This window comes from Elephantulus edwardii, unplaced genomic scaffold (assembly GCF_000299155.1).
Source record: "Elephantulus edwardii isolate Elephantulus edwardi_28Jun2011 unplaced genomic scaffold, EleEdw1.0 scaffold00131, whole genome shotgun sequence".
Lineage (NCBI taxonomy): Eukaryota > Metazoa > Chordata > Mammalia > Macroscelidea > Macroscelididae > Elephantulus > Elephantulus edwardii.
The window spans coordinates 9,019,098-9,033,328 of record NW_006399881.1 but is presented as its reverse complement, the minus strand read 5'-3'; the positions used below and the strand labels follow the sequence as shown (position 1 = coordinate 9,033,328).

Genomic DNA, 14,231 nt, shown 5'->3' with positions numbered 1-14,231 from the left:
ATGGCACAGGACAGAGCGGAGTTTAGGGCTGTTGTACATAGGGTTGCTATGAGTTGCAGGCGATTCGACGGCACATAACAACAACAACAACATTCAATCTGTATGCTGAACTAATTATTTGAGAAGCTGGACTGTATGAAGAAGAATGTGGCATTAGGATTGGACAGAGACTCATCAATTACGTACGTGACGTAGATGACAATAGGTATATGAAGGCACAAAAAAGTATTTAAACTATTTTTCTTATGATAGTAAGAGTGTACATATCAGTGAGGTTTCAAATAGTGTAAATAAACAATGTCATAAAATTGTAATTGTTATAAAATGAAATGTATGAAAGTGACTAGATAAACTTTAAAAAAATTATGTATTGGGCAACTAACAGTTATATTGCATATACATTCAAACTCTGACATATGTGCATAAATGATACTTTCATTTCTTTAAAATCATAAGGATGATTTATTAAAAAATCTAAAAAAAAATTGGAAGTTCTCAAGACTTTAATTTTACTGTCAAGAAACGCTGAAGTTCTGTTTGATATTACCCAAGAATCTTTGCTTACTGTAGATACTGTGACTATATGCAAGACTCCATCCACAGAATTATCTTCTCATGATATCAACTATAATGAAGACATCCTTTTCCATTGAGCCTAACTCCTTGATACTTCATGGAAAGAAAACTAGTTTTCTAGCAATCTGGCACCAGAACTGCTTTAAAAGCAAGTATTTCCATACATGAACAAAGAATCAAATGGTATCTAGCTTTTTATTTTCAAATAATCCCACAGTGCCACTTTGTGGACAAAATAGGAAACATTTAATACTTATTTTCTTAGTATATAACATGAATATAGCATACATGATATTAATAACAACTAGATGAATCTATGAAACATTATTATGGGGGGAAACACAAATAATGCATACTACATGATTTTGCTATACTTTCATAGTATCAGAGACTACAAGGTTGGCACAGGATAGAGCAAGGTTCAGAGCTGCTGTACAAAGAGTCAGTATGAGTTGCAAGCCACTCAGCGGTACATAACAACAACATAGTAGAGCAATGATGTCAGTTTGAGAACTAAGGCGTGCCCAATTCGGGCAATGGTCTTCTCAGTCACTTGCTATGCATCTCAGAGCTGGACAAAGACTAAGGATGACAGAGGAACAATAGATGCCTTTGAGCTGTGGTGTTGAAAAAGAACACTGATTATCCATGGGGTGCCAAAGAACAAACGAATTTGTCTTGGTGAGACACATATTGAGGGCATGTTACTAGAAGAGGCTATTTCTTGGAGAAGGACATCATACTTGGAAAGGTGGATAGTCAGTACAAGAAAGGAAGACCCTTAACCAGAGGAGGTGACACAGTGACTCCTGCAACAGGCTCAGGATGTCAAGAAGTGATGGAGATGGCACAGGTTAGGACAGGGTTCATGTCTATGGTTCACAGGGTCGCTATGAATCATACATGACTCAAGGGTATCTAACAACAATAACAATAGCATATGATTCTATTCTTTAACAAGAAGAGACAAAACTATTCTATGATGGTGGAAAAAAAATCAGATGAGGGATGGGGACTCACTAGCAAAAGACACAAAGAAACCTTCTACAGTGGTAAAGATAATTTTTGATTAGGGATGTGGTAACACCTATTTGTCAAAACTGACTAACTGTATACTTACATATGCTTTTGACATGCATTTCACTGTACAACAACTCAATTCTGGTTTTTTTAAAAGAAATATACGAGAATTTAAAAAAATAATTTTGCTTTAAAATATACAAACCACATAATCTTTTGAAGCAGATAGTCTTTTCTTTTTATTCAGTGGATTAAGTTCCTCTGGGTTAGGGCGATTTCTTTTTACATTTTCTGGCTGGTTCCTTTGTGATAATCTTTGGTTATCTGAGAAAAAAAACCCCAAACATATGAAAACATTACTTTTTGACTGTCCTATTGTTATAAAGTCAATTCCAATTCAAACAGTTCTACAGGATGTAACAGTAACTGTCCCATAGTTTTCAAGGCTGTAACTCTTTACACAACACTTACTGCTCTACTGTTCTCTTATTAAATGCCTTTTGAGTTTGAACCACCAACCTTTCTAATTGTAAAACTGCTAAACCACTGTGCCAAACTCTTTGATGTTCATACGTACATATGAACATTAACAAAGTAAAATATTATCAATCAAAAGGGGTGAATTCACTCAGCAGTAGTTCTTAAGCGGAAGGAACTAAACAGTTTCAAGCCTCCAGTAGGAATACTTAAAGACACTTTGGTAGAATATTGAATGATCCAGAAAGTATTAAAAGAAGATGGAAGAATTACAGAGAGTCACTGTTCCAAAAAGAACACAGAAGAATTTAATGAAACAACACAGGGTCAAGAAACTGGTAGCAGCGTGAGGCATTTGAAATCACAGAAGCCTAGAAGGCTTAAGATAAAGCCATCATGTCAAAGGCTGGATATGGGGAGAAAGATGTTGAATGGTGTAGGCAGGAGTAGAACGGGATGCTGGTGGAGCAGGGAAAGGGGTGGGTCAAGATACATGTGTCAAGGGCAGGGACAACACTGAATCTATTGGTTGTTTCTATAATTGGGGAAATGTCTTTCATCTGCTCCTTTCAGTAAAATGCTTGTCTGTCAGATACTGTTCTAAATCTGAGCATCTGAATTAAGACAGACTAGGAAGAAGGATTGGCCATCCACTTCAGAAACAACAGGCCTTCACAAACCCTATGTACAATAGAGCACATTTAGAATAGCAGATATGACAGTGGAGGCAGAGCCCTCAAATATGGAAACAAAAAGGTGGAACAGTTGTAAGCAGACACTAGTGACTGGAACTTGGAATGTAGAATGTAGGAAAATTGGACACTGTTAAGAAAGAAATGGAACGCATAAATATTGACACAGTAACTATTGGTGAAATGAGATGGACTAGCATGGGACATTTTGAATCAGATGATCATATGATCTACTATGCCAGAAATGAAAAATGGGCTGCTTTCATAGCTTAAAAAAATCCTTTCTAGATCCATCTTGATATCCATACGCATAAAAGGAAATCCAGTGAATATCACTATCATTCAAATATATGCACCAACAACTACAGCCAAAGAGTAGGAAAAAGATTTCTACCAACTCAAAATGCATTAATAGTAATGGGTGACTGGAATGCAAAGTTGGAACAGAGAAGATAGATCAGTAGTTGGAAAATATAGACTTGGAAACAGAAATAAAGCTGGAGATAGGATGATATACAATCAACAACTTATTCATTACAGATACTTTTTATAAGAAAACTAGGCCAGGTGCTGGACTATGGAACAGACCACCAACTACTCATATGCAAGTTCAAACTGATGCTAAAGAAAATTAAGTCAAATCCACAGGAACCAAAATTTGACCACGAGTCTGTATCACTCAAATTTCAAAACCATCTCAGGAACAGGTTTGAGGCCTTGAACATTAACGAGAGAAGACCAGATGAGCTGTGGGAGGATATCAAGAATATCATCCATGAAGAATACAAAAGGTCACTACAAAGACAGACGCGGAAGAAAAAAAACCACGATGGATGTCAGATGAGACACTGAATATTGCACTAGAGTGCCAAGAAGCCGAAGCAAAGGGAAGAAATCAAGAAATTAAGGAGCTGAACAGATTTCAAAGGGCAGTGCAGAAATACAAAGTATTGTAATGAAATGTGCAAAGAGCTGGAGTCAGAAAATCAAAAGGGCTGAACTTGGTTGGCATTTCTTAAGCTGAAGTACAAACTCAAGCCTTGAGTTTTAATACTTAAGGATGCTATGGGCAGAATATGACATGATCCAGGAGGCATTAAAAGAAAATGGAAAGAGTACACAAGGAATTGGCAGACACAGAAGAATTTCATGAAACAACATATGATCAAGAGCCTGTGGTGATGAAGGAAGATGTTCAAGCTGTTCTGAAGGAAGTGGAAAAAAACAAGGACCCTGGAATTGATGGTATACCAAGTCACATATTTCAACAGATGCTGCCTTGGATGTACTCACCAAGTTGTGCCAAGAAATCTGGAGGACAACCACCTGGCCAAATGACTGGAAGAGATCTATATTTGTTTCCATTCCAAAGAAAGGTGACCAGAGTATGGAAATTACTGAACAATATCACTGATATCACATGCAAGCAAGGTTCTGCTGAAGATTACCCAAAAATGACTTGAAAAGCACATCAACAGAGAACTTCCAGAAGTGTAGGCTGGGTTTAGAACAGGCCACGGTAACTAGGGATATAATAGCTAATGTTGTCAGATGGATCTTGGCTGAAAGCAGAGAGTACCAGAGGAATGTCTATCTGTGCTTCATTGACTATGCAAAGGCATTTGACTGTGTGAATTTCAACAAACTGTGGCTGACTCTGAACGGGAATCCCAGAGCAATTGATTGTGCTTATGCGAAACCTATACTTGGCCAGGAGGCAGTCATCAGAACAGAGAAAGGAAGCACTGCATGGTTCAAAATCGGGAAGGGTGTACAACAGGGATGTGTCCATATCTTTTCAATCTACATGCAGAACAGATCATCCAGGAGGCTGGGCTCTATGAAGAGGAATGTGGCACCAGGATCTCAGGAAGACTCATCAACAATCTGCGTTATACAGATGACACAACCCTGATTGTTAAAACTGAGGAGGATCTGAAGGGCTTGCTGCAGAAAGCCAGTGAAGCTCAGCATCAAGAAAACAAATATTCTCACCACTGGACTCATTGGCAGCATCATGACAGATGATAAAGAGATTGAGATTGTTAACTAACGGCTTCAGTCTGCTTGACTCCACAATCAACAATCAGGAAATTAAAAGACGAATTGCACTGGGAAATCTGTCAGGGACCTCTCCAGAATACTGAAGAGCAGTATCAGTCCAAGACTAAGATGATCCTGGCCATATCCTTCGCAATTACTTGCAATGTGTCAGAAAGCTAGACAATGACTAGGGATGATAGAAGGAGAATTGATGTCTTTGAGCTGTGGTGCTGGAGAAGAGTACTGAATATATTATGGACTGCTGAGAGAACAAACAGGTTTTTCCTGGAGAGGTTGAAACCAGGCTGATCCTTGGAGGCAAAGATTCTGAAGCTCCATCTGACATACATTGTGTAGGTAGGTGGTCAAAAGGGACCAATTCTTAGAGAGGGACATCATGCTTGAAAGGGTGGAGGGATAGTGCTTGAAAGGAAGAAAATGAGTGAGATGGATTGACACAGTGACTAGGGTAATAGGGATATATAAGTGTGTCAGAAACAGTGAGATAGGATCAGGATAGGTTCAAAGCTATTGTACTAGAGTAGCTATGAGTCTCGGATGACTCAATGACACATAACAACAACAGCATTTTTATAATCATAATCATTTGGGTCGTTTTTTCCTATTATGTATGGAAAAGTCATTCTTAAAATCTGAAAAATTATCCAAATGTTCTTGTGAAGGAAGACTCCATATACTTTTTTTTTAATGAGTATACTGTCAAATCAGATCTGACTGGTACAGGAGGAGATTGTCCCTCCTTCTTCAGCAGAGCATCTGGTGGATTTGAACCTCACATCTCTGGGATTGCAGTGAAGTTTCTTGCCACTAGGCCACCAGAGCTCGCCTCCATATACTTTTTTTATTATTTTTTTTTGCCTCCATATACTTTTAAGCTATTAAAACTTCCTTAACAAGATTCACAGACTCAATGTAGTCTATCAAACTTCTAATACTTTTTTTAAAAATTATATTTTTTTAAGTTTTCAGTGGATGTTTACATAGCAAGTTATATTCCCATTAGAAAATTACCACCCAAATAGTTCAACAACTTTAGTTGCATTTATCACATGTGTTCATATTCTGTTTGTTCCTTTCTTAACAGTTTTTTCTGTAATTGGAAACGTCAATCCTCAAATTCATATGAAATTACAAGGCTCCCGGACCAGTCAAAACAATCTTGAAAATACAGAATAGAGTTGAAAAATTCAGTTTCTGATTTCGAAACTTATTACAATGCTACAATGATCTAATCAGTATGGTATTGGCACAGGATAGGCCAATGGAATGGAGTTGAGAGTTCAGATGTAAATCTATACATTTCCAACCAACTGATGCCTGAAAAGAGTGCCAAGTCCACCACTTAATGAGGAAAGTAAAGCAATCCCTTCAACAATGTTTTTGGGATCACAGAATAATCCATATATAAAAGAATGAAGTTGGATCCGTACCTCATAGCTCAAAATGGATTGAACCGTCTAACTACAAGAACTAAAATCTTAACATTCTTAGAATAAAATATAGAGGTAAAAACTTCAAGACCTTGCTTATGACAGCAAATTATCAGTTATGACACCAAAAGCATGAGTAATAAGAAAACAAAGATTCTCACCACTGGACTGATTGGCAGCACCATGACAGATGGTAAAGAGACTGAGATTACCTGTGCAACAAAAGACTTCCTAAAATTAAAAATATCTGTGCATCAAAGGATGTTATATGAAAAGATTCAGAATGGGAACAAATATTTGTAAATTGCATAATTGATAATGGTTTACTACCTGGAATACATTAATAACTCTTAGAATACAGAGACACAAATTCCATTATAAATGCACAAAGGACCTCAACAGTTATTTTTCAACATTCACATACAAATAGCCAACGAGCATATAAAAAATGTTCAATGTTTCAATATCTTCAGTCACGAGTTAACTTTTTTTTTTTTAGGAAAAGGGAAAATAACAGATATTGGCAAGGATGTGTACAACACTGAATATAATTAATGTCACCAAACTGAGTACTTAAGAATGAATAAATTGGGGAAACAAAGAATGGATAACATGATCAGGATAATGGATAAAATGATAAAGGCCATCCTATATATTTTTACCACATTGCACAAAATTTGTCTTAATTGCTCAGCTACTTTTTCTGAAATATTTTATTCTGAGTTTTTCTAATTAGACAGACAAAAAAAATATCGGATTTTACTATTCTGCAATCCTGTTTTACTGGTTATTAAGTACCCTGCTGCTAAGTGGAAGTTGGCAATTGGGATCCACCCAGTTCCTATTTTTCTATCATTCTGATAGGTGATAATTTATTGTAACCAAACTCCAAATCATAGACATTCCAATTACATCTACTATTTTTCTCAGACAAGACAACACAGTACAACAGACTTAAACACTACTGCAAGGAGTTAGTATTTTAGGGAACAAAATCCTAGAAGCAGAAATAATGAGTCAAAGAGTATTCATATTTCAAAATCCTCCTCTACTAAGGAAAACTGTGGAGTAAGAGTTATCTGGTGAATAATAAATGAGCTAATACATGCACATATACACACATATACGCATGAATATTTTCTGAGCTAATAACACACACACATAGATGAATACTAAATAAGTAACACACACAATGAATACTGCATGAGCTAATACATACATCACAGTGGCAACTGAACTGGTGCACACACACAGAGTTCTCATACCAGTGGTCCTACATATATTCTTACAGTCAGAATAGGTCAAACTATAAGCAAACTATAGCCTGTAGACTAACTCTATCTGGATGCTTGGGGGTTTTTGTTTGTTATAGTTCAAGAGCTAAAGAATGAGGGTTTATAATGGTATTTTTTGTTTGGTTGGTTTTTTACATTTTTAAATCATCAAGGGTGGGGATAAACAAAAGAGAATAGTTTGTGACACCAGAAATTAAAACTTAAAACATTAGCGCCCATAAAGTTTTCTTGAAACATAATCATATCCATTTGTTTCTATACTGCCTGCTTTCAGACTAAAATAGCAGAGGTGGATAGTTTCAACATAAACTAAATGGTTTGCAAAGTTGAAATTATTTCTCATTTTGGCTCTTTACACAAGTTTTCAGCCCTCCAATCAAAGTAGTAACATCGCAGTATTTGAATGAGTTGTTGTTAGGACGTGCCATAGAGTTGAGAAAAACTCATAGTGACTCTATGAATAACAGATTTGAACCCTGTCCTATCCTGTGCCATCCTCATCATCTCTGACACCCGTGAGCCCATTACTGAAGTTATTGTCAGACTATCTCATTGAGGGTCTTCCCTTCTTTTGCTTACCCTCCATCTTTCCAAGTATGATGTCCCTTCATAAGGAATAGCCTCTCCTAACAACATGCCCAAAGTCCGTGAAATGAAACTTTATTATCCTAGCTTCCAAAGAACATTCTGACTGTGCTTTTTCCAAGACATCTATGTTTATTCTTTTGGCACTCCATGAGACTTCTCCAACACCACAGCTCAAAGGCATCAATTCTTCAGTCATCTTTATTCATTGTCCAGCTCTCAGAGGCACAGTAAGAGATGGAAAAGATCATGGAGTGAATTGAGCACACCTTAAGTCTTAAAATTAACATCACTTCTCTTTAGTATTTTGGAGAGGTCCCCAACAGAGGACTTGCCCAATGCAATACATCTCTTGATCTTCTGACTGTTGGTACCAAGAGTTTGGATTATGGATCCAAGTAAAATTAAAGCATTGACAATTTCAATTTTTTTCTCCATGATGTTGTTCATTGGTCCAGTGAGAAGGATTTTTGTTTTCCTGACTTTGAGATACAATCCATTTTGAAGGCTGTTTGTTATGTGCCATCAAGTCACTTGCGACTCATAGTGACCCTAAGTACAACAGCCCTAAATCCTGCTCAATCCTGTGCCAATCTCACTATCTCCGACACACCTACCCTTATTACCCCAGTCACTGAGTCAATCCATCTCATCGAGGGTCTTCCACTCCTGCACTGTCCCTCCAACCCTCCCAAGCATGACATCCCTCTCCAAGAACCAATCCCTCCTTGCAACATGTCCCAAGTATGTCAAACAAAGCCTCAGAATCCTTGCCTCCAAGAAGCAGCCTGGTTTCACCCTCTCCTTTGCTCTCCTAGCAGTCCATGGTATATTCAATGTTCTTCTCCAATACCACGGCTCAAAGGCATCAATTTTCCTTCTATCATCCCTAATACAGCTCTCTAGTAGATAGCAAGTGATTGCAAAGACCATCAACTGTAGTATCATGTGCACCTTAGACTCCAGACTGATATCATTGCTCTTTATTACCTTGTAGAGGTCTCTGATAGCAGACTTTCCCAATGCAATGCGTGTTTTTATTTCCTGGCTGCTGATGCCAAGAGTGTTGACTGTGGAGCCAAGCAAACTAAAGCTGCTTACAATCTCAATCTCTTCACATTGAAGGTTGTAGGGTTTTAAATCTTCTACAGCAAGAGTTTCAAGTCTTCTCCTTTTCAGCAATCAAGGTGTGTCATCTGCATAACACAGGTTGTTAATGAGTCTTCCTCCAATCCTAATGCTATATTCTCCTTTGTAGAGTCCAGCTTCTTGAATGATTTTCTCAGCGTACAGACAGACTAGGTATGGATAAAACATACAACCCTAATGTACACCTTTCCTGATTTTAAACCATGCAGTGTTTTATTCAGACAACAGCTTCATGGTCTAGATACAGGTTTCATATGAGCATAATTAAGTATTCTGGGATGTCCATTTTTCTCAGTGTTTGAATAGGAAACCCAATTGTCTAAGCAAAGAGCAAATAAGTCACAGAGTTAATGAAGAAAAGTTCCATGGATTAAAACCTCTTTGCTCTCTAAATAGGAAGTGAATAACCCCCTATTCCTTCATATGGCTGGGAAGCAAGCACTGGAAGGACAAGTAGCTATGGCAGTTCTTACTACAGAGCTAGCCACCTCACTCTTTTCTCTTTTTTAAATTATGATTTTAATGAATTTTCATTCATTCATTGTTGCAAAATTTCCTCCTCTCCCACGTTCCCCAGTCTATTTTGCAATGCACCTCTTATTCTGGACTACTGTCATACAAATAATGCCTAATCATATATTTCTTCTAAATAGTTCTTTCCTTTATCTGCTCAAATGCAGTGTTCATTAGCTAGCCCCTCTTTCCCCAGTTCCCCCGCCCCAATTCTCCAAGTCAGTCCTGTTTTATAAGCCACTTCACTCTTAATCCAAGCTATTTTTCCTCTCAACTCAAGTTCAAGCCCTTCACATTTGCTTTGTCACCAAATAGGTATAATAATAAAAAATAAGTTTAAAAAATGATAAAGTTGGCATGCAGTCAACTGACTTATGGCAACCCCATGTGTATCAAGAGTAGAACTGTGCCCCACAGGGTTTTAAGTGACCGATTTCTCTGAAGTCGATCATCAGGCCTTTCTTCCAAGGTGCCTCTGTGTGAACACAAACCTCTGGCCTCTTGGTTACCAGCCAAATGTGTTAACTGTTTTTATTACCTAGGAATTCCAGCTGTAATACACAAGCAAAAACTTGGCCCTCTAATAATAGTCAATTGATGTAAAGGTTACAAAGGACTATGTAAAAATGATTAGTGATAATTTTAAATTATACCATGAAGATTTAGTTGTATGTCTTCAACGGGAAGTTCATAATCAGCATTTTCTGTTTCAGAATCATCTATTATCACAATATTATAATCACCATCACCACCATCGTTATTGTCGTTGTTATTTTCATCATCATCATCATCATCATCAATGGTAATAAATGAATGATCTACAAATAAAAAAAAAGAGAAAGTAGACTGAATACTGTATTAAATAAATAAATTTTCTAGAAAAGGTCACCTTATAAAGTAAACTGCATATATAACCTAGAAAACTAGTAGTAAATTTTTTTTTATTCCTAAGGGAACTCTGGTGGCCTAGTGATAAGAAACTGTGTTACAATCCCAAAGGCAGGCACTACAATCCCAAAGGCAAGGAGTTCAAATTCACCAACTGCTCCACAGGAGAAAGATGGGCAATCTCTTCCCATGCAATTAAACTGCCGCTGAAAATCCGCTGGAGCGACCGCTATGGGTTGGTTCCAACTCAATGGTACACAACAACAGTGTTAAGAAGCTATGCTGTAGTCCTGATGACACACAGTTCAAGCCAACCAGCTGCTCCACTGGAAAAAGATGGGTAATTGCCTCCAGTGTGATTTACTGCCTCTGAAAACCTGATGGACGGTCAGCTATGGCTCTGTTCCGACTCAAAGTTATGCAGAGGCAGGAAGAACAGTCATTAAAGAGACCTCTTGTGGCCTAGGAGTGAGGAATTGTACTGCCAACACAAATGCACCCAGTTTGAATCCTTTAGCTGAGAATAAGATGTGCAATCTCCTCTCATGCAATTAACTGCCTTTGAAAAACCACTGGAGAGTAAATTATTTGTCAGTTCTGACTAGAAGACACACAATAAAAGCAGCAAGTCATTAAAAGGGAACTCTCATGACCTATGCTGCCAACCCAAAGGAACACAGTTCAAATCTGCTCCATGGGAGAAAGATGGACAATGTTCTCCGGTGCTATTTACTGCCTCTGAAAACCTGCTGGATGGTCAGCTATGGGTCTATTTTATGACTCAACAGGGCACAACAACAACATAGGTGTATAGAAACTTTTATGCGTTTATGAATAGAAACAAACTTTGGTGGCACCTTATGTAGCACAGTGCTACCAACCCAAAGGTTGGTAAGGTCAGTGTTTGAATTCATCAGCCTTTCGATGGGAGAAAAATGAAACAGTTTGCTCCTAAAAAGACATATAACTGCAGATACTCTACAAGGCAGTTTTACTCTGGTCTATAGGGTCACTATGAGTCAGGACACTCAGTGGTAAAATGTGTATATATGTGTGTGCGTATACATTATATATAGCTACATATACACATATAGTATATGTGGAGCTCTGGTGGCCTAGTGGTTTGAGGCTGCACTGTAATCTAAAAGGCACACAATTTGAATCCACCAGCTGCTCTGTAGGAAAAGGATGGGCGGTCTCCTCCATAAATCGAGAGTCAGCCATGGGTCTGTTTCAATCCAACAACACACAACAACATACACCCTGCCATTCCTAGTCCTTCCAATTTTATAGAGCAATTCTGTTCAGTTTCTTCTTTTAAGAAATAGAGCCTCGCCTTTCCCTTGCTCCCTGGTCCAAGATGGCAGATGAAGCCATCCAGCAGGTGGTGTTAGAGATCCCTGTCCTTAAGATTAATGCTGGACCCCAAAATCACGAGTTATGGGTGCCTAAAGGAGGAATACCAGTCCCTTATTCGGTATGTGGAGAACAAGAAGAATGTGGACAATGATTGGTTCTGACTGGAGTCCAACAAAGAAGGGACTCGGTGGTTTGGAAAATGCTGGTACATCCATGACCTCCTCAGATACAAGTATGACATCGAGTTTGATATTCCTGTCACATAGCCCACTACTGCTCCAGAAATTGCAGTCTCTGAACTGGATGGAAATACAGCAAAGATGTACGGGGTGGGGAAATATGCCTTACTGATCACTTCAAGCCTTTAAGGGCCAGGAATGTGTCGAAGTTTGGACTAGCTCATCTCATGACTCTTGGGCTAGGGCCATGGCTGGCAGTAGAAATCCCAGATCTGATTCAGAAAGTTGTGATCCAGCACAAAGAGAAATGCAATCAATGAAGGATCAAATCACTGAGGAAGAACAGAGGAACCTTTAATAAATTAGGTTTCTTACTCATCTAACTGCTTCCCCTCTCCCCCTTCCATTCCCACTTGGAATTGCAGCAGGCAATACAGGGGGAAACCAAAATGGTATTGCTACTGAGTTTCTAAGTTAGGCTGCAGAAAAGAATGGAAAAGACTTCGAAAACCAAGAGGCAATTACAAGCCCCTCCCCACGTGGAGCGTAACATGCTGGGGTAATTGAAAGTGGCGACATAGCCTTTTTGGTTTCTGGAGATAACCATCAAGAAAAGCTGTTTTCTCTGGTAAAAAACATAAATAAATAGAGCCACCTGGTTCGCTCATGTTATGGCATATTCCACGATACCACTTTTTAAGTTTTCAATGAAGTTACACAGTCACACTCTGGCGATCAAAAATTCCCAGATATATTCCATAAAGGGAAATATTAATTTTTATTATGATAATGTAGAAATATAACACAAAAATAAATGTAATTATGAGTATAGTAAATTAAAAATATCACCAAATGTAAATAAGAAAACACAGATAAACTAGACATTAAATATTAACCCAGCTAATAATTTTAATAAATACTAAAAATAACACTTTGCAAAATGTATGTTATCTAAATGTGCTTTTTTATACCTTCAGACTAGCATGAAAATAAATAGGTATAATCTTATAGTATTAATTTACAGATCATATTTACACTGCATTATAACTCGAACTCAAGTTGTTTTAAATAGACTAAGGTAGAAGAAATCAATTAGCTAATGTTAGGAATATGTGGTTCTAAATGAGTAATCAGACAATTACTGTCTACAAATAAGACCAGCCAAATCTACTTTTTTGCCTGTTTCTTCCTGGATAAAAGGTGGGTTTGGGTGTAAAGTCACTTCCAGCTCTAGCTAAAGGTCGAAACTGAAAAAAAAAAAAAAAAAGCAAGTAAAATACTAGAAACTATCTAAACAAAATTAATTGGTTAAATAAATGTTATTTCCATATGATAGAATGTTCTGGTGGCCTAGTGTCAAGAAACTGCACTGAAATCATAAAGACCCGTGGTTTGAGGCCACCAGCTGCTCCGCAGGAGAAGGATGGATAATTTCCTCCCCCAAAAATAAATGCCTCTGAAAACCCTCTGGAGGGTCAGCAGTGGGTCGGTTCCGACTCTATGGTACACAACAGAATGTTATAGTTAATATGAAGCACCTTTTCAAAGAGCATTTACTGATATGAAGACGACTTGTGAAATAACACTAAAGGTAGAAAAACAATTCAAAACAGAAAACAAGCATAATACTCACTTTGAGAGTAAGTAGGGAAGGAAACACACCAATGGTTATCTCTAGGTGGCTATCTGTGGTTAGTAAAATTATTTTCTTTAGATTTCTTTTATTTCGCTAGATTCTCCACAGTAGAGTTAAGATTTTATAATCAGAAGAAAACAAGAAAGGAAATGGAAATTTTACATTTTTGCACATCGATTTTCAAACTAGAACGTGTAATCCAAACTCAAATTCACTGCCATTCAGACTCTAGAGATAATTCCACAAAGGTTTATGAATACATTGTAAGATTCCAAACAGTTATCTTAAAAAAAAAAAAAACCAGGAGTTTTTGTTTGTTTTTACTGCTTCCAAGGCATAATGTATTCACTTGCCAAACGTGAGGACAA

The 14,231-nt window shown here is 37.6% G+C and overlaps 1 pseudogene; it reads left to right on the top strand.

Annotated features, from left to right (window-relative positions):
- Positions 1-12,049: 12,049 nt before the first annotated feature.
- LOC102848978 lies at positions 12,050-12,547 on the top strand (annotated as a pseudogene).
- Positions 12,548-14,231: the final 1,684 nt, after the last annotated feature.